This window comes from Chaetodon trifascialis, chromosome 15 (genome assembly GCF_039877785.1).
Source record: "Chaetodon trifascialis isolate fChaTrf1 chromosome 15, fChaTrf1.hap1, whole genome shotgun sequence".
Taxonomy (NCBI): Eukaryota; Metazoa; Chordata; class Actinopteri; order Chaetodontiformes; family Chaetodontidae; genus Chaetodon; species Chaetodon trifascialis.
The window spans coordinates 17,918,532-17,945,533 of record NC_092070.1 but is presented as its reverse complement, the minus strand read 5'-3'; the positions used below and the strand labels follow the sequence as shown (position 1 = coordinate 17,945,533).

Sequence of the window (27,002 nt, the reverse complement as noted above, 5' to 3'; positions counted from 1 at the left end):
AAAAGAAAAGAAAATTTAACAATTTGTTCAAAATTCAATATATATTTAGTGTGTTCAAAACAGATACAGCAAAATAGTTTCCACGATAAACACAAGATGCACTGAAAAAATATTCAACAGATCTGCCTTAAAGTGATACTATGCAACTTTTGCTGAACAGCAATGGCAATGTCCACAAACGGCAATGGAGGATAATAGCACATTGAATTTCCCTTCAATTTCCAATACTCTCATGTTTCAGTTGCTTTAAAGACATCAACATTAGGCGCCTTGACTTAAAGTGAGTGTAATAGAACCACAAATGGTAAAAACATCTCTTGGAGAGGTGTACCGTGTTAGCTCCTTATTTTATTTTTGTTAAGTCTATGAACATAGTATAACAGTTACATAAATAGAGAAGAGTCATAAAGCCAGTGGATTGATGTAGTAATGTCAGTCAAACAAGGGTATCTATCTAAAGTTAGCTAACAATAACAATAACAATAACATTAGCCATCATAAACTACTGGTCATACCAGACCAACTAAGGCTGTAACAGCAACACCTGGGAGTGTACTGAACTGAGAAGGGGTTTGTTTTATTGCTAATTTATTCACTTTTTTATTTGTATGTGAATTAATAAGTTATCCATTCTTCTAAAAGTTACACAGTATTGCTTTAAAGGCGACAATGTATCTGCTATATGGATAGAATGTTGCTTTAAGGCTTTTTTTTTTTTTTTTTTTTTTTTAATCATGCACTGGTCAGTTTTGAGGGTTATTTTGCTTCCATGTCTTATATCAGACTAGTGGAAAGAAAACACCCAAAACACAGATTTAGGTATTCTTAAAAAGTATGCAAATTCATGCACATTTGATTAGATAATGCATCATTTGCATGTGCTATTTAAACCTAAAATGTCAGAAAACTTTGAAAACAAAAAATAAATGTCTTAATACAAGTAATCAGCCGAGGAAGTTTCATGTTGATATAAATGTTTTTACCCCATGCAGCTGTAGTGTTATTTTTATTTATTGTCTAAAAATTTATGGAGTTTTACAATACACACCTTCAAAGTTTGTTTTCTCAAAAGCCAGAAATGTCCACTTTAGAAGCACTTACATGCACCAAACTCGCCAGTTTATTTCCTGATTTAGATAACATTCCTAAAAACGTGTGATTATGTTTATTTAAACATACATTTTCAGGAAACTTGTGATACAAAAAAATAGTGTCTTAATATAAGTAATCAATGGGGAAATGGTTAACATCTGCTCACCTTTAGTGTCCTGCCTTAACACATTTTCTGTATGTGTTCATGGATGTGTATACGCTTATATTTCTGGATATGTGCATGAGTGTGCGCGCACTGTATGTATTCAATGTGCTGAACCTACTTATCTAAATGTATGCTGCACTATAACATTTTATCATAACTGTATATTGCTTCCTCCTGGTGCTGCAATTTTCCTGTTTTCCTCCTTCCTGTGCTGTGATGTTGGTGCTCAGTAGTATGGTATTGCATGTGATAAGCATAATAGCTTACATGACTTGTATATGATATAATGTTGTACAATACATAACATAAATGATGCAATGGAAATACAGGATATGCAACCTTTACAGTATATCATAATATGGTGCAGTGTATGGCATGTAGACCTACTATGTATAGTACTCATGTATACCCTTTTCATGTGTCTCATAACTGGCTAATAAATAAGATAGCTAATTACTAACACTGCTAAGTGAATAATCAATCTGTCAATCACTTTGCCCAGCATACTAGCACCAGCCTGCACTGCCACTGTATTTTAACATGGAGTATAAAAGTGGCTTGTGGCCAGTTTTCTATTTATATCTCTAGGAGAGAAACCTGACTACTAGTTTGGTGCATGCTGGTACTTCAGCAGGCTGAGGAGTAACACCCAATTCCAATACTAGGAGCTCCAACTCGGCTTGAAACTGCTCTCTTCCCATAGAGCATCTTGTGCATGCTGTGCAGTAGCTAAATCGTGTTCCAGTAAAGGGTTTGAACTTATTCGTAGCTTTGTATTTCTCAGATTATTTCCTTTTTTTGCTCTCACCTGTGAACATCCCGAAGAGCCCCTGAACTGCCAATTTATGACTCTCCTTCAACCCAGTGCAGCCCTCCAACTTGGTTCTTCAGCACCTTGTCTGTCAGTGGAAGTAACAGAAAAATTATCTTTAGAAAAATCTATTTGTGCCTCTGCACAGGGGCTGCAAACTGCTATCTTGTAAGGACTTTATCCCTTCTAAGAATCGGTGCTTTGACGTTAGTCAGACACCTTGTCTTTAGTCCTGTTAAACTAATAAAAAATATGAAAAGCCATTGAGAAACATTTAACTTCACGGTGGTGCGCTTAAGTTAAGAATCCACAAGTCTCATAATACAGATGAGCTGTTGTAGCTGAAAGGTTGCATGTATATGATTCCCACACGACTTACAGCTTTGTTTATGAATTTACTGAGCATGTTCACTTAAAATATTACTTGAAACACACTCTCCAACAGCGAAGCTTCAGCTGTGTCGTCACATCAGACTGATTGAGTTTGAGCCCTTATATAACAAAGTTCAATCATGCTGATTGTATGCTGCAACATCAACAACAACTTAATCTCTTATGAAATGTCTGTTTTTTTTCAGTGAAACACTCCTTTAAAGTTGATACAGCAAAGGCACAGATTGTAAACTCTTGTATTCAAGCGCTGCCTTTTATCTGAAAGAAAACATATATCTAAAAAATCCACATCAGTTGTTATTAGAAATCACATTTTACAGAATCAATAGATTAACATATGTCACGATGAGTGGGGAGATAACAGCAGGGATAGTTAACCTGTGAATCAAGTATTCAGTCTTTGATCTCAGGCACAACAGTGAAATTAAAGTATAACTAATTTTACAGGGCAGTCACAAATGACCATTTCGAGGACCCCTAATGGTGCCTGAACCCCACCTTGGGAAACCACGTGGTGAGGCAACTTAAAAAAAAAAAAAAAAAAAGGTGCTCTAGTATTATACAGAGGAAGCAATTTAACCAGTGGGCGGGCAGCAGCGGCACATTTTTCCTGCCTAAAGTCAGGGTTGGTTATAAAAACTGTCCTGACGCTGACTTTATGCCACCAAACTGTATGTGAAAGGCAATGATGAATGCGCTAGGTTGTAATAGGCCTGATGCAGAACTGCAGTGGTCGAAAACACCGTGTGAATGGTCCTGATGAGAGTGTGCGCTGCCTGCCGACGAAGAAGGAAACTATAGACGAGTGATCCGCTCGGTGCGTCAGGACGCACATGATAACCGCAGATGGCCTGTGTAGACCATCCTAATTCCAACGGCTGATTTCACACCGTAGAGCTGTTTCTTTCTTTCTTTCTTTTAGATCGCACGAAGGCGAAGAGTCGACAGTTTAAAAATAGAAGCGTCCTGCGAACAGACTCACATCAGACATCCAAGAGTCAGATTTCTCTTACGCAGACGTTTTGCGACGGTGGCACATTCGCTCACATGCTCACCATCAAACCAGCGACGGACGGACGACACGATTACAACTTGACTTTTGTTAGAAAGCCACCTCAGTTTCACATTTCCGTCACGTTGTAGTAACTCGCGTGTCATTGTTGTTTTCAAGCAGGGCAGTGATGTCGTCGCTGCTGTTTATTTTGATGCCCACACGGGCGCATTTTCGTGAGAATCTGCTCTGTCCGTGAGGATTTTCTCCCGCTGCCTGTGTCATATTTTTTAGGCGGGTGGATTTTTCCCCTCTCTCGTTTTTCGTCGGGTTGTCTTTAAGATAGCAGGCTATTAATTTTTAATTCTTATGCATCCGCACGAAGACGGGACCAGAGAGGAGAAAACGAGTAATAACCAGAGGGGGAGAGAAGGCGAAGGAGGCAAGTGAGGAGGGAAGCAAGAATGAATGAGAGACACTGAGCAATTAAGGAAAAGGAGATTGGAGGAATCAAGGTAGGACCGAAGCACAGTTTTCATGTTGTATGTTCTTAATACATGTGATACCAGTGCGACAGTAATAGCGTGTGATGTGCACCATCCAGGCTTCCAGTGTCAGGCTGCGAGAGGTGTTCAGGCGTGTAAGCAGATTTATTTATTGATATTTCATGCTTTGACAGATACGGAGTTCGTGTTTACGGTGCGTCAACAGCAGTCGCCTCGTATTTAAAATGCGTGCCGGATGCTCTAAATTAGTCGAATTTGAGAGTCCCGTTTGTGGGCCTATGCATTGCACCGTGGCCTGCACAGTAATAGATTTTGGCAATTTTAATTAATAGATACAGTCTGGAAGCAAATGAGTGTTTGCTTGTCCAATTAAAGGAAATTTCCATTTCGGCAAATGACAGGTGACACTGGAAAAAGCAAGGCAGACTACAAGGCTGGTAAATAGCCAATGTACGTGATGAAATAATTCTTTCCTGGACGTTATCGTTTGGTGTCACCCTTAACAGAAAAAGTAGAGAAGGAAAAGAGGTGTCCTGGGATGCTGACGATGTGATTTTAGCCAGCATCCCTCTCACTGTTTCCTCTTTTTATGTGAGCAAGTTCCGTCCAAGAGAGGAAGAATTTAAGTACCTCATTGACTATTAGAGGAACAAATGCATCAGAGCGAAGTGTACAGCCTCAAAGTGAACTATGCTGCCCAATCCCCCATGTCCCAGACTACACCATTAATCCTGTACCTCCTCAAATCATTGCGTATAGGCCAGCTGCTCTCAGAGGGGTCTGGGGAGCCCCAGGAGTCCTTGAGGAATGTTCCAGCCCCCCCCCCCCCCCCCCAAAAAAAGAGATATGCTTTAATTTCTCTCAGATTTAACTTATCTCAGTCCCAATTAGAGAATGCATATGGCCATCCTGGTAGGCTGAAGATTGAATAATACATTTCTCACCTCGGTACAACATAAAACAACAGCAGGAAAAATTCACGCATATATCCAAATTTGATCAAATGTGACCCCGTAAAGTTGAGGGGTTCATATGATGAAAGGTGAATCTCCCTTATATTGTTATGCTGAACTAATTCCCAATTTAATAATAAAACATCCAATAAAAGGCATCAGCAGCCTGCATTGTAGTTATGATGGAAGAAATTAAACCTTTTGTCTTTGTGTTTTATTATGATAAAATTGAACCTGAGGAGGCAGACAAGTAAGACCCTTAAAAGTTATTTTCTGCTGGTAAGCCTTTTCCTCATTTCACTGGGGTGCATTGTGTTTGTCCTGCCAATTCTGGGGGAAAAATTGGCATGTCTACTATTCTGAAGGGGCTGAATGAAATTCAAATTCTTCAGGTGGTAAAACAGCAATATTGCAACTGTCTGATTGCGTTATCTGGGCGTTCAAGAAGCCAGACTTGGAATTGGTTTACTGCCAAACACTCTCCCCGGGAAGACAGAAGGATTTATTTCCCCCTTGTCTGTGTGTCACATCACCATCAGAAAAATTATTCTCGGCTTTCAATGGGTGAATAATAGTCATACGTTTGCATGGCATTAATGATCGTCAGACTTTTAATAAGCCACTAATCATAATTAGATTTATTTCAGCGAGAGTTAAGCATTTTGGGAAGCTTTGCAACACCGTGATCAGGATTCGACGACTATATTATTCTGTTGAAGGCACTAGTTGTGAAGGAAATACGGTATACAGCGCGTGCCTGGCGGTCTTTGTGCAGAATAACCAAATTATTCTGATTTATCAAATGCATTAGTTTTAATAAAATGTGTGTTTGGTGCTCATGTGTGCACAAGACAAATGCATAATCTCGTGCTTTTCATATACAGTGTATATGCATGCGTGCATGTGCACACAGATTATATTTATGTAGAAGGATAACAGTGCTCTGTCCTCAAAGTGAATACTCTTACGTTTCCTTTGCATCTTTGTTACTCCCTCCTTTCTGCAATATGTATGTACCCCCTGTAGCTCTTTGACATGGCTGACTAAATGAATATGTTAATAGAAAATAAGCAGAGAGATACAGCACTGATATGAATTTCAGAAAATGACCTATGATGTTTCACACCCTCGGGACAGCTAAATGTATTGCATCTGCTGGTTCAAAGAATAATGTGCGAATAACATTCAGCGGATTTTAAGATGTTGAACGCTTTTTGTATCATGACAACTGTCTACAGTGCCTCCGTTTTCCCAGCGTGGCTATTAATTGCCGTCAGGGACACAAATCAAATGGTACTTGTCAATAAAAGGTTGTTGATTTTGATACTGCGTGGAGATTTGTCCTTAACTTGTGAAGGACACTGGTCTTTTAATCCATAGGATGGTGTGAAATGAAAAGGAGTGAGGCTTTTAGTGGTAACACATTATTCTACAGTTGACAATGGGCTTTGGGGTAACAAATAACATCAATCAGAAGGCAGGGAATAACAGACTTCATGCTGTGCCATGGCTGTAAGAATTCACCAAATCCACAATTCAATCATATTTTCTATTTTGAGATTTAAATTTTATTAAATTTTCTATTTTGTCCAGCATTCCACAGATGATTAAACTCATAGGTTTTGCTGAAATTCTTATGCACAACATTTTTAGCACACTATGCAAAAGTGACAGAGTGAAGATAAACCTGCATACATTTAGCGGCAACGACATGGCTCGAAACATGTAGCCATCTCATTTTTTACCGTCGTCTTTCTTTTTGTGTTTGTTTGGCGGGAAAACTCTGGCGAGTACATAAAGGTTTGCAGTTGTCAACATTGATCCTGTGTCTATGTTTAATAGTAGATTTCGAATAATTTTCAAATTCTGATGTAAAGTTCAAACTGTTGCACTCCCATACATTTAGCAATATCCAAATACTGGCTGATGTGGTCTTAACACACACACACACACACACACACACACACACACACACACACACACACGCTCACACACGCTCGCTCACACATGCTCGCTCACACACACACGCATGCTTGACACACATTTAGATGCACATGTGCTGCCACTGTAAATTTGTTCAACCTGCAGGAGGGAGTGATTGGAGAATTTTCGGCGGCAGTGCACTGGCACGGCAGTATATTATGATGACAAATGTAATCTCATCATTGCATTTTGATGATGAAAGGCTGATATGATATCCGATTAGAACTGCAAGCCTTGCAAGCTAGTGTGCCGAGCCCCGGTATCTCATGGTCCACTGTACAGTTGAATTTATTTTGTATAATCATGTTCGCGGTCCATATTTACTTAATATAATTCGGTAGATTATTTGCAAGATCCCTTCGCAACATCGAACGATAACTTGATGTTGATTTTTGACCTTTTTTTTTCTTTCCAAACTGTCATTTTGACATCGCACTCAAAATTATGTTGATAACTGCGCTACTAGTTTCGACCTTTACTGCAACAATTTTGGAACGGCATTTGCCACCCCATCATTACATATTTGCTGACATTTGCGACAAAATGGATATGCATTGTTTGATACTATTATCAGAGGGGGCTGAAGATTCAAAACGTCTGGTTTTAGTGGGTGATCAGTGAGCTCTCTTTAACCTGTACCATCTCATTGAGTTGGAGGTATCCAGTGATGGATGTGGCAGTGCTAGGATGCATGCATTTTTTATAGTGTCTCATGAGGTGCTGCTGTGTGCTTACGTACCTCTTGTGCATAGGTAAGGGGTAATCTTTTATGCCCTTTTCAGTTATGTCGAAATGCGCTGTCTCTGTAGGGCAGTTTTTCACTGGACTGACCTAGAAACTGTTTGTTGTGCCAGGTTGCTTTTCCTCACTGCTTCCCTTCATAGGCTGCACTGTTTACCTGGCAGTGGCAGCTCTGTGGTTGTCACCAGCCTGATAAGACTTGTCTTGACAGGAAAGCCATTATGATTATAATGACAGTTATTGTGGTTCAGTGTTTTACCACTGCCGGCAAAACACACTGGAAATGGTTTTAAACAGCTGTTGTTGGACTAATTATTGCAATCAAAAATACCCTATTATGTTTTCTAAGACTGTTCATAATGTGTTGGCTGTTTTCCCCTTAAATGCTAGATTATATTTTGGGAGCATGAGCATATAATAATGGACTGGAAAGAGAGGGACGAGGAGAGGACAAGAGAGGGGAAAAAAATAGAACAGGGCCAAGAGCACAGGGTGCAGTAGCAGAGGGGGACAGGTACATAATGGGCAACAAGCATAAATTGTCTTTGCTGTGGTGACGAGGTGCAAAAGCGATGGGCAGTGTGCGTCCATTTTGAAGCTTGTGGCCTTTGTGCTATGGAGCTCTCTGTGAATGTAGCCATGCAGCAGCCTGTGACTGCAGGCTTCCAGCTCTGTGGTATCTGCTACATCTGGAGAGAGACTGAAGGTGTGGGCTTTGAGAAGCCAATCTTATAGGAACCTTACCACACACTAATTCAATTCAGTTGTTCGCCGCCTTGAGCACGTGTAGGCGCCGGCATGGCGAAAATGAACAGGAGCAACAAGAGCACACGAACACAAAAAAATCGATGAGGACTCTTTTTCATAAATGGAGTGGGTGTTAAATTAGCTGGATGGGTCCATGTAGCAACACATTGGATTGAGTGCCTGGTGTATTTGGGTTGTGTCTATCGACTGAGAGACGACTTGGTGTACAACAGTGAAAAGACTCAGTGATGCTCAATCAATGTGACCAATCAGCCTCACCAGCAATTCATTCGGGTTTACACAGATTTGTCGGGGGGAAGGGCGTCTGAATTGGTGTTTAAAAAGCGTCATTGCAGTTTCGACGACTGCATTCTAAGCGCTGTTTGTAATGGTCGGCTTTGATTGGCCTTTTGAGCCCGCCTGATTTTCCTATTCATGTTGTTAAAAGAAACTTGAAACACCAGTTATCAGCTCTGTGTTTCTGAGTTTTCATTTCTAACATGTATTGCTTGGTATTGTAATTGGTTTTCAAAGGCCTGTGCCAAGATACAATTTTGAAGGCATTTGAGAATAATGATCCCAAATCAATAAAATCTTGCACAGGTTGTCTGGCATTTTAGGAAATCAGTTATGGCAGTTCCTGCCAAAGGTCTATAATGGCAATGGTGCGCTTAACGCGGTGAGATCCTGATCTTCCTGCACCTATGGCAAACCAATCAGAGAAATGTATGAGTGCTGACAATGCCAGTCGAGATACAGGAAGCAAACATGAACACATGTTCAGAGGCACCAGCAAACAAGAAGAACTTTATTTGGACAGGATGTCTTCATTCAAGATATCCTTTGACTCAAATTGAGTGCTAAATTTACACAAAAACTGAAATCATGGAAGAGAATCTTAGAAAAGAAATCTCAGACACACAAAGAGGAAGACGGAGACAGCGTCCATTTGGCCATCTCAGTTAAAGCCTTGTCCTCAGGTAATTGGAGTAGCTTTCCACGTCCAATCTGTCCATCTGAAAAGAGGAGGAGCACACAGATGAGAGGAAACAGGGATCAATTGACCTAATAGCTTGTCCAATCAATCCTTATGTTTTTCTGATAGCTTGACGGAGGGTGCAGACCAGCGTGGTGGACGAGCCCCTTTAATTGGCTTGGCCAAAGCGGGCAGAGCAGGAGACTGAGTGGTAATGGCAGGAGTAGTCACCACTTCCCCTCACACCTGGCGCTCTCACTCTACCAGCGTCAATACTGACACCTTTGTCCTCATTACCGTCAGCTTAGTGCCATGTACAGACCCTTCATCTGCTGCTGCGAGACTCCAGTGTTCCTTCATTACACCTCTGTTTACACGATCCACTTCTCGCTTTCTGCTGCTGACCCCTCACACTCAATGACTAATACAGGACTTTCTCAACATCGCCTAAGCTATCAATGCGTTCGGTCAGGCAGCAGAATTAGGAGAGACGTGTATACAAACAGGTGCTTGTGTGTGTATGTTTCTGCCTGTCTGGACCTTACAAGCTGTGATGTTCACCTGAGACTCACCTGAGTCATTCCACGGAGGACGGCTCTGGTGGATTTGTATTTGTGTCGGCGGTACTCCCCTTGGAGTATATGGTGTTGGACTAGTGTGAGCATGTTTGTGTGTCTCTGTGTGTGCGTGTCCACGCTGTGAGCTGTGAGAAGAGGCAAAAGCAAGAAACAACACGGGACTTAAAGAAGCTGTTTGTTTTCCTGTCTGCCAAGATGGGAGTTAGAGGGAAGCCGGTAGAGAAAAAGGAGAGGAGGTAGGGGAGGTGGGGGAGGGGAGGGGAGATGGAGCCCGTAGACAGAGGTGTGAAAGGGCACGTATATTCATAAACAGCTGCAAAAACACCCAGAGCATAATACATACTGTAGGCAGATGCCAGATGAGACAGAAAGAGGGGAGGCGCACCATGATGGAAAAAGTCCATAAACACCTAGAGCAATGAACTTCAGGAGAGAGAGAGAGAGAGAGAGAGAGAGAGAGAGAGAGAGAGAGAAGGGCATCCGGAGTGGATTAATTAAGGATTATAATTATGTTGGGACTATGCATGTCTCACCTGAGACTGGCCTGTGCCGCTCCTCTCCAATCTTCATGCCCTCTGCTCCTCTGCACATATGGACACAAACCACAGGAAAATACTACACACACTTGCGGTATCATTGGCCCACCTCTCTGACACCGTGCAGAGGAGCGAGCGCAATGAACGAACAGTTTAATAAAGCTAGTGCAACACTGATCTTATAATGTTAATGTATAATGGCTAATCTAATCTGTGCACTGCAAATTGTCAGAGTACAGTAAGACTTACCTTGAGATGAGACAATTTTCTATTTAAACCTGGATTTTTCAGCCATTAGGGGGCAGTGGAACATGCTGTAAATACAACATTGGCATATTATTACCTTATTAAGCTGATATGGTGAATGTGTTTCTGGCCAACTGAGGCATTTAAGTCCAATATTCCCTCTCTTTTAGCTCTATTTTTGGTCTCCATCAACTGCTGAGGCAAATATCTGGGTCTTAAGCTGCAAAATGCTCCATCGTATTCATTAGCTTGTCACCAACTTTTTCTGTCTATTGTTTGGTGCATAGCAGGGAGCATGCAGTGGGTAAATCAGAGCTTTTTCACATAAGAAGGTGTCTGCTCTGACTAGACACGGGGTTGATGAGAGAGGTGAGACCGAACTGAAACAATGAAGTTGTGGGCTGCAAAACCAAAACAATGAGCTGGAAGACGTTCAAAGCTGCTTAGAGCTGAAGGGAACTGCAGAGTCAAGTGATAATTCTCTGTGGGTTTGTCGTTATGAGCGACAGCTTTCATATTACACTTGATGTGAGCCGCTGTTGATAAAACCATTTATTAGAGCAGCTTGAAAGGAGACTTTTTTAAAAGTGAATCCTTTATTGACAGGGGAAATTCAACTGTTCTGCCTATTTTCAAGACTAATTTGACTGCTGTTCCTACAATACCCAGTATTCATTGCAAATATTACATTGTTGACTTAGTGGCAGACGACCCTTAGCCCTAAATGTTTTATCACGGGTTACGTCATATAGATATTTTTGTCCATATACACTAGAATATCAGTATCATGCACATTGTCTGTGACCTATGTTACCTTCCAGTACAAGTGAGAAAACAAGATGGCAGAACGATTTCTCGGTTGTCTGATTTTGGGGACATCTTCCACCTCCCTTGGAGTTCGAGTTTCTATTTATAGGCAGTACAGGAATATTTTATGTCAGAGTTTCTCCTTACGTTACGAAGATAGGATTGAGGTTGTGACGTCCCATGCCTTTAAGGGGATATAGCCTCACGTTTTCTAGTGAAGCTGCACAACAGTCAGGTGTGGATTTAACAGTATCAATGTGAAATGAGATGCTGCTAAAAATGACTTTGCACTCTCAGCAAACCTGTTTATGTGAAGATTTCTTGTTTGTTTCTAAAAACTACAGTGCAGTACAGCAATTTTTAGCAACTAAGTGCTTTGCTACTTTCATTGGAAACTGGGACAAAAAACGGGCAACGTTGAATGAAGAATAGTCAAAGTGATGCGCTCTATGAAAGGCTATGGTATTGAGGATGGTATTTCTATTAAAACACACTGGCTTGTCTGTCAGGATACGAGCGTAGTTGTAATCCAATAATGATTACGATCACACCACTTGTCCTGCCATCGTATAGTGCTATTAGGGCATGAGCCTGAACCACACGTCATACGTCATCTGACCACAAAAGACACTAGCCAGACCACAGCTTAACCTCTGGTCACCTCACAGCTCCAAGATGGCACAAAAGACACACACAAACATACAGCATAAACTGACCACCAAACACACACACACACACACACACACACACACACACACACACACACACACACAGGCACTTCCTCTGCAGCCACAGACATGAGGCGTTTAGGGAACAGAATGTAAAAGGATTTAATTGAGTCTTTGATCATTATAGAATTACCATGTGCCTTCTTGGCACCCTGGTTATTGTTTCATGGATTAATCGTTTTCATTCCACAAATTGTGGAATCCACACAGCAAATCAGTGTGCTGCCTGCTTGACATAGATATGCAGTTGGAGCAAGGGAATTTTAATGTGTTCTTGCCCTCCAATTGGCTTTAGCCGTCCATGCGACTTGATTTATTTGAAAGATTGGTTTTATTGATTTACTGAATTAATGTGGTGCCAGTTTAATCAGTGTGCCATGGAACTATGCAGAATTTGACATCTCTGTGAACTCAGATGAATTGAGTGTACAATATTGATCTGGTTATCCACAGTATTTATTCAGCTATTTGTCTAAGAGCTGATTAATTCAGTGTGTACGAAATAATGTAGGTACTTGTTTATGAGGCTGTGCGAGTGTTTTGTTTGTGTCTCTTTCCCTCTCGCTGTATATTTGCATAACTGGTAATTGCATCTGTTATGGACTGCAGGTTTCACCCGTTTATTGGAATAGCAGCATTTACAATTTATACCTTTTTCTTTTCTGTACATGCAAAAGCTGCTGCTGTATGTTACAAAATGACACATCACATGCCAGCTCAGCACATGCACGTTCAGAATTAATGCATTTGGAAACATGGCTGCAGACACAAATGCACACAATTGCACAAACGTACAGTATAGACATGAGTATATGAGTACTGTGCTTGGATATGTGCAGCGTGTGAGGTAATATGTAATATGCATTGTAATTGTGGACTAAATATATCAGGCTGGAGTAGTGTTCAGCACCGGTGTGGTGATTGAGCAGTATCTGTCAAATAGAGCCAGAGGAGGGAGAGTACTTCTCCAATTAGAGCTAACTCAGGATGGATATGGATGCTTTCTGACAGCTGTCTCATCCGATTCGGCTGCAGTGGAAGAAGAACATTTGTTTGGAGATGTTTGTTTAGGCTCATTATGGATAAAAGCACAAGCTTCACACGTCTCTTTCCTCCTACTCCATGCGTAGTGGAGGACCACCTATGTTGATACAATATACAGAAGAAAATCTCAGCTGTCAATTGGCTGCCCACATTCATAGAGGTAGTTCTATTCACAAGACATTATGCAGGCCCAGCTGTAATCCCACACGGGGTGAAAAACAATTGACTGGATTAGGGAGATCATCAGCAAAGAAAATGAAATTCTGAGGCTTGGCATGTAAGTCTGCAGCAGCATCCTAAAACTGTGTGCTATTGTATATACTCTCGTAGATCCTGAAAGCTATTGTAGGCACTTGGAGAAAAATCCAGCCAGAGCAGTGCTAGCTTGTTACTGGAGGGTAAGACCAGCCATTTAATGAAATACAGCAGAAACCTAAAGTCCTACTCCATGTGATTATTTAATCATATGACATGGACTGCGGCTCAGGTCATAATTACCATACAAGTTTAAGCAAATGCAAAGGCAAGCACTTGGTATTCTGCTGGCATTTCTGCTGTGCTTTATATGACACCGCATATACTGTATGTAGACCTAAGATATTCACAGGCAAGGAGGATCGAGAGGCACTTCCATTTTCTAAGAAATGTACAGATTGTGGATGCCTGAAATTCCTCGCCTGCATTTAAAGATGTGGAGACAAACTAACCTTAACTACTTGGCAAGATTAATATGTTCTTTTGTACCACTGAAGTACTTTATACTCAGAGAGGTTACATGAATGTCAGTAGCTTCATTCTAACCAAATTAAAGCAGTGCTCAAGTTATTGGAGGTGTCATGTGAACATGTTAATTGGATCATCTTAGTTGAATTAAAGCCAAAAATGAAGAAAGGATAACTCAATTGTTTGACCGCAAAATCAATCTTAGCAGCGCACTGCCACACACCTCCATTCGGATTTCTGTTGGTGTTTTGATTCTGTGCAAAGCGGTGTTTCTGTGCAAACAGCAGCACGGCCAGCGGTGGAAAACAAAGGACAACAAAGCAAAACACATTTTTTGGGGAGGCCACAGCAAAGTGGCTTTCATATTATAACTACCTCTGCAAGTGACTGAGTCTGTGTTACAGGCTCCTGTTCATCATCACAACAAAACATAGATACATAGTCCCTCGGTTTTCTTTGTGGTGGTTAAAAGATGTTTTGCTCGGCTTCTTCGCATCAAACAGATCATGTAAACAATGGCTGCCGAGCAAACCGTAATCGCGCACTCGCCTTGAGGTGGTCATTCGCAGTAAACGGGTTATAGTGTGTATTTAAATGAACTGTTTCACACAGATCTACTACCTTTGGTGTCTGCAAAGCTGCTAGACTGCATATTAAGCCTCCTCTTTCTGTAAACCTGCTTGTTTGTTCTCTATAGTAACACCGGCAAAGTATCTGTGTTAACCTCTTTTTCTGTGCTCTTTCTGTTGCCCTCTGGACAATTTGCTCTGCCCTCACAGACCCTATTTGTCAACTAGTCTAAATAATTACAGTGCTTCAGCCCACATACGTACCTGTTTGTTCACCGACCATTTGCAGTTTGCAGACCTAAATGTCTATGTGCTCACTGGTTCTCCTAATATGTGCCTGTTTACACTCTGTTGCCCCTGCACCCTGCTCTTACATGCACCTGTGTGGACTCCCCTTCCTCTGCAAGTGTACTAATGTTTGCCCTACACTCACCTTCTCTCCTACTCATGCCCCCCGCTCACTCACCTTCTGATGGTAGCAGATATGGATGGAAATACAAATGACCTCTGATGAACCCAGATATTGAGCTGTTTTAAAGCTGGAGGCTTTAGACAATATCCCCTCCTTGCTCCAACGTGGTGGAGAAGGAGGGGCCGGGGTTTCTCACTACATCAGGGTTTTATGGAATTTATGACCCCCATCCCCAGCAGCTATCGCTTCCTCTACTGGCACTTCTCCCACTGGCTTGAAATTAGCAGGCGAGGAAAACAAACAAATTACAAGGAAACAAACACAACAGCTAATAAGCATGTAGTGACATGAAGAGAATTGTTTCAGCAGGACGCAGGCTGAGAGAGGGAGAGGAAAGGAAAGGGTAGGGTATAATCGTCTCTCCCCCTCCCCTATCTTCTCTTTTCTGCATTTCCCTCTAATTTCCTCGTGCCCCACTGTCCCCTCCACCCTCTGTGTCTTGCCAGTGGGGCTCTCGGAGGAGATCATCTCCGAGCATGGGCAGTGTGAGACAGATGGGCGGATGATGGATCTGACGTGATAGACAGCGGGATGATGGATGGCTGGCTGGCTGATAGGGGATTAATGCAGTGCTGAGGCCACTGCAGCACAGCCGATGGCTTAGTGATAGATAGATAAAACTGACGAGCAGATAAACAAGAGACCGCTAATCCACGCCCCCCTTGATGGACAGAAAATCAAAGTGAGGGAAATGAACCACTGAGGGAGAGGTGGACCTTGATATTGCCATCGCAGGGTGTAGTGCTTCCATGGAAGGGAATGTAAGTGGACGCAAGGTGAGATGAGGTAGGGGGCTCAGAGTGGAGGAGGAACATCGTGTTGTAGCACTGTGTAGGCATGGGTCAGCGATAGCACATGTCGAGCTGGGCTTGGTGCTGGATATATTGGACAAGGGCGGGAGTTTTGGTGATATGGCATGGCGGGTGATGGCGAGGGCTGGTGATATTCTATTTTGAGTGATGGCGAGCAGTTTGACTGCGGAGGAGAGATTGGGCATAGCAGCAAATTGGCCATAGTGGGATGTGATGGGATGATTAGACAGCAGCGTGTGCTGTTTGGGGATTGAAGATAAGAGTGACTGTTGTGTCTGTTTTTTTAATGCACTTCCCTCAGCGCCACAGCTTAACCTTCTGTGTAATGTACGAAAATAAAGGTTTTGAGTCTCTATGTTTATGCAGTTCTGCCAACTGGCGAGTTGGAAAGGCCTGTCGTGATGAGAGAAAGAGGAAAAAAAAAAAAGCGAGGGGAGTGGAGGACATGCCCAGGGAGAGCTCCTCTGAAAATAGGGAGCAAGCTGCCTATCCCTGCATTATTAGCGAGTGCTAAGCTTTGTCTCTGTTCACCGTTTCAGGGGACCCCAGGGGTTCTGGCATCGATCTGGTGTGCTCAGAATGCACTCCGGTGTCACCTATTTAAACACAGTGAGCCGCTAGCCAACAGAGACAAGCCTTTATTTATCAAGCCTCTGATTTTGGCTGCACGGATGACAACCTGATTAGCACTTAAAGGAGCTCTTAAATCTTTTATTTGAATGGGTGGAGGCAATCTATACACAGAGGGAGACAGCATTCTTAGCCAGAGAGAGTTATGGAGGATGAACAGAGAGGCGAGGTGAGGGACTGTGTCATGGAGGGGGTTAACGAAGGGGGGGCACAGACTGGATGTGCACTGTGTGACAGCAAGACAGGAAGAGAAAGAGGGAGAAAGTGTGTGACTGGGAACAATGGGTGAGAAGTTGAAGTGGAGAGTGGGTGAGAGCAAGAACGGGCATGTGACTGAGGAGTGATGGAAGGGATCGGGGGACCAGATGAGAGCGCTAGTGGCTGGGACCATGAGCGAATGCTGAATGAGTGGGTGAGAATATTGTGATCAAGTGAAGGCCCGAGCAAATGAACAAATTGCTGAACAAACATGTGGGTGATGGCTGTGTGTTCGTACAGATTGCGTGGGTGTTGGTGCGTGTGTGCGCGTGCGGGCGCGGGCAAGTGAATGAGTGAGGCATGATGGAAGAGACTAAGTGAGCGAGTAATGGGGGTTAGTGATGGGTGTGTTGACAGAAAGTGTCAGCTTTAACCACACTGACCCGCGAATACAGGCTGCATGCACAAGTGGCTGAATTTGAGTGCCAGCTTGGACGTGAACTGACTGTAAAATTGGATGTGAATTTTGAGTTGGATGTGAAATGAATGCAAATTTTAAAAGTAGGCGGATAGTGTTTGCGCATCTATCCCTATGTGTCAGTCTCCTGACGTCTCTTTATCATTTTAGATGAGCCCATGGGATGAGCGTCTCTCCCCTCTCTTTGGCACGTAAATGTAGCTGCTTTTGAACACCTAATTTCTTGTTCTGTGTAATTATAGCAAGTGGGATTGCTGTGCGCTTTGTTTTTCAGGGATGGTCCTCTGTCCTTGCCTTTCGTCATCATTAGGGGACCAAAAAAAAGGTTTATATTTTTAGTTCAGATTTAACTCCATTAAATAATAATCCCGACCTTCTTGGCACGCCGTAACTGGGAACCATTTTGTTTCATGTAATAGATGAGCGTATTTGCTCTCGTAGGGAGAGGAACACTAAACGATGCCAGTGCTCGATTAGAGAGGAGCTGTTACTAGAGAGCAGCAAGATAATTTATTCTTGCTCTCTTTCCCTCGGGATGCCAGCGGCCGATTCACTTTCAACACAAGAAGTGTGTGTATACGTTTGTTTATGTGTGCGACACTGGCGGTGTGTTGATGTAGGGACATGTGGGACAAGGCTATTGCCTGTCCTGCATCCTGTGCTACACTCAAATCCTTCCCCCCTCTAACCTCTGTCAGTGACGGCAGCAGTGAAACAATACTGCCTGTGAAATGTCAGGAGAATTACCATGGCATAAATGCACACACGTACTGTCCCCTCTTCTGTCCCAGCCTTTCATGTGTCTCCCTCACCTCCTTGCCTGGCATGACTCTGTCTCATGCTCTCTGCACCACCCTTGGCTGCAGCATGCTTGTCTGACCCTGTTGTAGTCTTCTTCAGGACCTGTCTCTTGGTGATCAAGCTTGATTATTTATGCTGTATCGCCTTTCAGCATCAGTTCCCGCAATGGAACAATTGAGACAGATTTCCTTGACTGTCACAATAGCAGTGAGACTCAGCAGAGGTTGGAAATGGGATTAGCCTTAAATGGAATTTAATTTTCACCGTTGTTGTCTCCGAAGCCTGCCTACCGCCCAGACACCATGACGCTCTTTGGTAGTGCTTTCACAGTTGTGTGTTGTGTTTGTGTGTGTGTGTGTGTGTGTGTGTGTGTGTGTGTGTGAGAGAGAGAGATTTCTGCTGTGATGCACAATGGCAAGTGTAGCATTTGTAACATGATGCACGTGTGCAACACTTTCCGGTTTTATTTATTTTGTAAGCACTGTAATGCAATTGCTCTGCAGTTTCGCTCAGTTTTATTCAAGAAAGACTTACACTGACAATTTACAGTTAAGGTGTCAATGCCTGAGTTCATGATACAGCAGAGAGATCTTTTTCTGTATTTTGATTGGTGGAAAAATGCACAGGAGCAGCACAATCTTCCATAACCAACAATAAAAAACTTTCCTCTTAAAAAAAATGTAAAATCTGACACGAGTCGATCAATTACTCCGACGTCAGCCACGGCAGCTGGCACTTCTTTGACATGAAGCGTATAAGCAAATGAACGAGTAAATAGATCAATGAATAAGTGCTGTCGAAGTGTGAATCAATGTTTATGGATTGGCATCCAAAGACCTGCTGTGCTGCGCATGAAATAAACGTGTGTGTGTGTGTGTGTGTGTGTGTGTGTGTGTGTGTGTGTGTGTGTGTGTGTGTGTGTGTGTGTGTGTGTGTGTGTGTGTGTGTGTGTGTGTGTGTGCTTGTTAGTAAGACGGCGGTGGGATCAAGGTTTGGAGGCTGCTGTGATGCTTTGAATCCATCTTCAGCTCTATAGGTGTGCTAGTATATGTATCATGTGTTCATCCTTGGGAGTTGAGTTGTGCCAGTGTGTGTGTGTGTGTGTGTGTGTGTGTGTGTGTGTGTGTGTGTGTGTGTGTGTGTGTGTGTGTGTGTGTGTGTGTGTGTGTGTGTGTGTGTGTGTGTGCGTGGCAGCGGTGACTGCTGTCTCTGATAAATTCTGTTTGGGGTTTTTCTGACTTCCCTGCTCCTTTTTTTTCCTCGCGCTTAACACAAACATGATCAATACTTGAATTAATGTGTAAGTAAAGAGTCAAAACATGTCGCACTGGCCTTGGCACAGGCTGCTGCCCTGCCTCCACTCCAAGAGCCTCCAACCCAGCTGGGCTGAGGGAAGTCAGAGAGGAGCGAAGAGAAAGAAAGAGCAACAGAGCGTGAGGAGGAGAAGAAATAAGTGTTCATTTATAATGAACACATTATGGGGGTGAAATGGAATGCATTCAGCTTTTTGAATCTGTCTTTTTTTGCTGCTGTATTAATTTTAGTAATTATTAGTCAAGAGGTAATTATGTCTTGCTGCATGGGTGATGCCTCTTGTCAAGGAAGGCAGCAGTGTGATGAATGATGTGTGCGCTCAAGTGTTGGGCTTGTATGTAGTGTTAAGTATAAAGAGCAGCGACTACAGAATGGCTAGACAGGCCACAGGTGTAGGTGTTGGCCCAGGGGAGGGTGTGTGAGTCTGGGTGTGTCTGTTTGTGAGAGAGTCGGTGTTTTTGGGTTGTGTTTGTGTGCAAGTGACAGGGTGTGAGGCTCAAGAGGCAGAACGGTGATTTGTTGGTATTGTATTCCTGTAATCTGCTCAGATCAGATCAACCAGAGCCAATAATGCAACACTGAGCCAAATACCACACTGCTCTTTCTTCATCTCTCACTTCTCTCTCTCAGTCTCTCTGTGCCCCCCCACCCTCACCACCACCACCCTCTCTCTGCTTTTTCCCTTTTCACTGCAGTGGGAGCCAGCTTTGCTGCAGAGGGAAGGATGGAGTAAAGATGGAGAGAGAAAGAGAAAGACAGAAAGAAAGAGTCAGGAAGATGGATGTTGAGAAATGGAGATAGGACTGAGGAAGAGACTCAGAGAACAGAGGAGGAGATGGAAGGTGGATGGGATTGAACAGTAAACGATTACTGCTCTGCTTGTGTGTGCTCCTGGTAGAGCCTGATACCGAATCAAACAGTGCTCTTTCTCTCTATTGACACACACACACACAGAGACACAAACAGACGCACAGACACACACACTGGCCACAAGCATTTGAGTTTGTTTTTGGCCAGTGCTGGGTGGTGCTTGGCAGAGGAAATTAAGCCTAACAACCGTGGCATCTGTCTCAGCAGCAGGAGAGTCCCGCCTCCCCACCCACACATGACCTGCCCTGCTTTCATTCACTGAGCCGCCTGCTGTCAGCCTCAGGATGGGCCGCTGCCTCCGCCACCGCCCGCCACCCCCCTCCATCCCGGCCTCTCTGCACTGCCAACCACTCTGTGCCCGCGCCCATGTTTCCCCCCTCAAGCAACAACCAGGAGCCTAGCGATATGGCTGCTTCAAATATTCATAACAGCCACGCTGCAACACAGAGCAGAGAGCTCTGTGTTGCTGCCTCTCCATTTTGAGAGGCAATTCTCCTGCCGTGGCTGCTGTTAGCCGGAACACGGTTTCTGTGCTCCGAGTCAACTACTCTGTGGTCAGTGTGTATTAACAGTCCGTACTGTAAGTATTAAGCGGTGCCTCCAATCTTCAGTGTGGCCTCCCAACTGATTGTACATGGAGCTAAATATAAACACTCATCCTTTCTCTTTACCGCCATCCTCCATCCACTTCCAACCCTCCCCCTCACCCAGGACTGCTGTGCACAACCACCAGCCCACTGAAGGGGTCGTGCTGCTTTACACTACACTAAAACTCAACCAGAGCCGGGGAAGAGCAAACTAGCACACATGCAAAAGAGACCCCAATGCTATACTTAGACAGGCGCAGGCAAACCACAGGCACAAGCACTGGGCCAGTGCGTGATACTTGCAAAAAGACTGTTATGCACAGAAATGTATGTGGACTTCTCTGCACACACAAACATGCATGCCCACGGAGTGATGTGAGAGGTGTCTTCCGGGGAGAGAAGTTCCACCATGTGTCTCTTAGGAAGCCACAGGCTGGATAAACATGCATGTGGAGCAGCAGCAGCAGCAGATGCCTCAGTCTCCTTCTAATGCCCACTTCTCCCTTCCTATCCACTCTTATCCCCTCATGTCCTAACACCTACTCACTCTCTACATCTCACATCCCTCTCTCTTGCTCTCCTTTCTGCCTCCTTTAATGAAGTCTACCCCCCACTCGCTTTACCCTTCCCTCTCAATCTCCCTTTCATTGATCTACCTCCCCTTCCTTTACTCACTCCCTATGTTGTCTCCAGTTCTCTTTTACTCTCCATCTCTGGCCCTCTTTCTTTTATTCTCCTTCTCTTCTCATCATGCAGGCTGCCTGCTAGCCCTGGGTCCAACTGCTTATCCTCTGTATTCGCTCGTTGTATCTCCAGATTATTTCTCTGGAGGGAATCCTGTGTGTGCTCTCCACCATACTGTGTTATCTAGCTCATCAAGTGGGTTGGAGTGGATTGGGATGGGTGGGGGTTGAGGCTGGATGCTCTGGCTCGTGGCAAACAGGTGGCCCATAGGGATGAGGCACTAACAGCGATAAGTATGAAGGCATGGGAGGATGGTGGCATTGCTCTAGAAACCTTTTCTGAATTGATATGGTTTCTAAACAACAAGCCCCTTATTTTTTCAGGCATTCCATCAATATCATGAAGTTGTGAAGCCACACAGTGGGCCCACCAACTGTTAGTGAGTTACAAAATGGATGGGATGGCTGCTGGAACTAATGTGGCAGCTGAATCTCAAGGCATGAGCTTGAATAATGTGTGGCTCAGCAGTTAACGGGAAATTTAGCAACATTTTATGTGGATGTCCAATCAGTGTTGATGCTTAATGTCGTCAGCTGAAGCAATACATTCCTCCGTGAATGGTATGTTGACTGAGAAAGTTATCCTGCTTGCAGAGCCGTGCTGGCAGTGCCTGCATGTACCAGGATGCAATCCACGCGAGCTTCTGACACCCACGCCCGGTGAGCAAGCTAGCTGCTGGTGTTAATCAAAGTTACTGTACATAACGTTGCCAGGCAAATTAATTCCTGCAGTTGGACCATTTCTTTTTCACACCAGGTTGGAAAATTAACTTTTTAAAATGTGAACATCTACCAGCCACTGACTCGCTGACTGCTAAATGTCAGCAGCTGGTTAGCTGATGCTAACTGAATTAGAGCTGCAGTGTAACATTACACAAACTGCAGCATGGAAAAACAGTTACTGACATTCAGCGTATGGCTCTCATTATTTTGTAGTCTTCAAATGAGGCTCAACGTTCACAGAGTTTCTCTTGACTGTCCCTCAGTATTCGGCTACAACACTTGTCACCCAAGCCTGTGGGACTACCACCATAGCCTATAGCTTTCACATTGTAGGCCAAAACATAGCGTCAGGTGACAAAGTACCCACTCAGTGTTCATCATGCCCTCTGCGCCATGCTGGTCTTGGTTGTCTTTTCCAGTTAATCTTGAGATCCTATAGAAGGTCTCCAGCACATCTTTGTCCAAGATAGTAAAACTTTCAGGCATAGCAACACACACACACACACACAGGCTCATGGGGTTTGTATCTGCATCCAACAAAAACTGCCCACGCTGAAATTCATTGCAGCAGCAGAATGATTCAGTTTTTGTTGCCATCGGAGGGCAATATGAGCAATAGCACCATCAGTCCCTGTTTGCTCTCGGCAGCTCAGGTTCTGGATAGTCCTCGCCGGTCATATGCTCTTGCATGGCTAATGTAGCTGCAGCCTCGGCCTCTATCCCGTGCATTTCCTCGGCTGTATATTCTGTCTCGAATATCTCCTGAATCTCCGTTGTTGACTGTATACTTGTTCATAACGTCCACTACATTGATATTTTGGGGTGCCGTTTTGACTGTTGGTAGTTTACGTGCAAAGAGCGACAGCATGCCTCCTGGCTACCCAGAGGCGGAGACTAGAAATCCAAGCTGAAGTAGCCTGCAGTTCTTGCTTGACACCAGCTGCAGGTCAAATGACCTCCCTGGTGCTGGAAGAACAGCAGATTTTGCAGCAGGAAAACACAGCTGTCATTATAGCTAACACTGAGGAATTTATTACTCCAATTAACGACATTTGCCATGAGCACTGATTGGACATTGGCATAAAGCATGTCCCTTTAAGTTCTAGAGCCTGCCTTTATGTGATTATCTTGGTGTGTAAGATTTAGCGGCATGTATCGGTGATGTTGCAGCCAGCTGAATACCTCTTGCCTCACCCTCCCCTTCCAAGTGTGTAGGAGAACCTGTGGTGCTTGCAAAACCTGTGAAAACCGCTAAAAGCCTCTCTAGAGCCAGGTTGGTTTGTCCATTCTGGGCTACTGTAGCAACATAACAGTGCAACATATTGGACTCCATGGAAGAGGACTCGCATCCTCTGTAGATATAAGGAGCTCATTCTTAGGTAGTGAAAACACTATTCTTATTTTCAGATGATTATCCACTAATGAGAACATACTTATGAATATTATTATCTGTTTCTGCCATATTCTGCCAGTAGAGTCCCCTAAATCTAACACGCTGGACCTTTAACTACATTGGGGCACCTGCAAATTGGCACTGATAATTGTTGGTCGACTGGCTTTTAACAGCTGGGCCACTGTTTAATGTTCCTGTCAGGGAGGGGTTATCATGTAACCTGTTTCTCCTGTCTCCTGTCCTCGCACCTGCTAAATGGCAAGCCATCTTCCTAAGAGAGAGGGAGAGAGCATGAAAAAGAGAGCGGTGCAGCACAGAGCCCTTATTAAAGCTGTCCTCCAAGGCTGCCCTCTGACTGATTCCCCCTGTAAATCTCCCCTTTAATTGGAGAGGGCACAAGAAGAGAGGTGCTGCCTCAATCACAAATGTATTCTGTGTCTCTAAGGATGGATTGGAGAGGGAGAGAGAGAGACAGGGAGAGATACCAACAGACAGGCAGACCGAGAGGTCCTCCGAATGTGTGGGTGGAGACCAAACAAAAGTCAGAGATATAAACACAATGAGGGTTTGAGAAGTGAGATGACATATTTATATTCGCCTGGGAAGTGGGAGGCGGGAGGTGAGAAGATGAAAACGTAGCACAGTAATGGAGAGAGACGGGCAGAGAGGTGCGCCAAGGGTGATGCAAGGATAGAAGGAGAAGGACAATGGGCGAGGAAGAGAAAGTAATGGAGGGAGACAAATAGAAATGGCTGGCAGTGAAAGAAAAGGAAGGTGTGTGTGTGTATGTGTGTGCGTGTGTGTGTGTGTGTGTTTGAGAGAGAAAGAGAGAGGTAGAGGAGAGACAGGCTGATTTCACCAGAGTTGCAGCCTGAGTGTCCTCCCTTAATGGGGTTGCCATGACAACACTGTATAAGAGAGTCAAGCTCCGGCAGAGTGTGTGGTATGTGCGTGCGTGCGTGCGTGCGTGCGTGCGTGCGTGCGTGCGTGCGTGTGTGTGTGTGTGTGTGTGAATGTGTACATGTGCGTGCTCTGCTCCTCAAGTGATTGATTGTCTATGAGACAATATAGAGTATGATACTGTAACACAAGTGCACCTTGGGCAGTTTTTGTAAAAATGTGGGCGGGAGTTTATTTCCTCTCACTGTTTGCATTGTCGTATGTCCTTGTATGAATGACAGAGGCAGGGATGGTGAGAGGGAGAAGAAAAGGAGCAGCATCTCTGTCTGTGTCATTGCCCTTGCTGCTCGAGCCAAGCGGGTGTGCAGTATCTGATGCTTACCGGCCGTGTCCCTTGTACCACTGGCAGCCATATTGAATGAGGTTAGGTGATGTCATGCCGGTCAGGTGACGTTGTTTGGAGGGCCCAGCTGTCACGGAGCAGAGGCAGTCCCACAGGAGCGCCAATCTGTCATCATTATATTAATGACACGCATAGCACTGCTAGCAATGTCATCTCTTGTGTGTGCCAAAGCTAACGAGCAGCGGCCTAATTGTAAAATTAATTGAAAAACATTTTGATTAAAGACCACCCTCCACACTCCGGACCTCCTCCATCTTCATCAGCTCCCCTTACACTCTATGTTGGCATGGTTCTATCCCCCTGGTTATGTCCTTTTCAGTTTTCTCCCAGGCCCAGCAGCTCTCGCATTCACACACTATTCTCACTTTCTTTTCTCCGTCTCCTCCCGCTTTTGCATCTCTGACCTTCTAACATTTCCATCTGCGCTCTGTTTCTCCTTCAGCCTTTTCTAACCCACCAACACGCTCCCTAGCCCATCATTTTCTCCTCCCCTCAACATACTCTTCTTCTACTATCTGTCATTCTCGTCTTTCGTTAGGCAAATTACAACTCTTTTATGTTCTCGATCTCCCTCCTCATCCCTCCCTCCCTCCCCTCCTCTTTGTCTTTTCCCATCAGGCTCCCCTCTGCGCTGCTGTCTCTCTTGTCTTTTCTCCTCACGTCTCCATTACTGTCTGTTTTACGCCCTCAGTATGTCTGTGTATGTGTTTGTATGCGGTGGTGGAGCTGTAAGGAGAGTGGAATTGGTAAGATGGTCGTCTGTACCCAGCTTTGTTGCTTTACTGCACCCACACTCCCCCTCAGCCCTTTGTGACCTCAGAGACCGGTCAGTCTCCCATCTCTGACTCTCATTCACTCACTTTCTCCTTCACTTCTCTCCAGCAAAGCTCCAGAGCCAGAGGAAAAGAGGAAGTGATATGGCTAATGTACATCTCCGCTGGTCTTTTCTTCTCTTGCCTCCACCTCTCATCCCACCTCACCTTCTGCTGCTCTCACTTTCCATCTCTCCCCTGTGTGGACTGTAGTCCAGTTTATCGTTCTGCTACAGGCTCCACAGCAAGATTTCTGTCTTTTGTGCAATCGTGCATGTGCGCACACACACCTGTGTGTGATATCGTGCACATCATGATCTAATTAAGTAAATGACACATTGTAGCTCCCTCTGTGTGCCTCAAATGCAAGGTGAGAGAGTAAGAATACATATAGGCCAGGATAATGGGAGCACCAGGGCACATTAATGTCTCTCGTTGCAATAATGATACAGACAAGGAGCAGACATTGATCATCGGTGAATGATCAGTAATGGGTCATATCGATTGGAGCAACAGTTTGTCACCATGCAGCTCGATGTCCCTGCAGGACATCGGGCTCCCAGGGGAGGGTGTTACTGTCTCGCTGCAGGCTCCTGTGTTCATTTATTCAAGAGGAAACATGGGCACAAACAAATGCCACTCTGATAAATGTTTGTTTTGTGTATAATTAGGTAAACATAGCTCTTAGTCAATAAGAAAATGGATTCATGAATTACATCTTCCTTTGTGAATAATATGCTCTAAACAGGGGCATTGAACAGCATGGGAGTATCCCGAAATTCTTCATATTAGTCTTAATAGTTAAGCTGAGAGAGAGAATGAACGCATGAGGGGAAAATACACAAAATAACATCAGTTGCTACATGGGAGTCTTGAGCCTGGCGTTTCGTAACTCCTGCTCACCCTTTTTGCAGGACCCAGGCTGTTTCTGAGAATAGCTGGCAGTGAAAGAAAAGACAGCAAAGTGACTGTAACACCGGGTGGAGTGTTGCCATAGAAACACAGCGTCACAGCTCCTGAGCACATAGCACATTCGGTGCCATCCTCCACATCGTGATTCCCACATCCAGGGATGGAGCGGGAACAGGTGTGATCAACAGCTTTCTTAAATATTAGAGGGGAGGGCTGAATGAGCATTTCGCCCCAGGAGGGATGGTTTCTCTCTGAATTTAGAGCGAATTTTGTACAATTGTAATGACGACCTTGGGGAAGGAGCATGAGAGGTCTGAAGCTTCGTTAGCAAGCACTGAAATGCAAAGCAAGGTGGCGTAGATGG

At 44.1% G+C, this 27,002-nt stretch overlaps 1 protein-coding gene across 1 annotated transcript in view; it reads left to right on the top strand.

Moving 5' to 3' along the window:
* Positions 1–3,225: 3,225 nt before the first annotated feature.
* The window catches only part of adgrl1a (adhesion G protein-coupled receptor L1a), an 89,203-nt gene continuing 65,426 nt past the window's right edge, over positions 3,226–27,002 (top strand). Inside the window, exon 1 of the mRNA XM_070982023.1 lies at positions 3,226–3,968. The gene's annotated coding sequence lies outside the window, so the exon portion shown is untranslated. The remainder of the gene's footprint in view (positions 3,969–27,002) is intronic.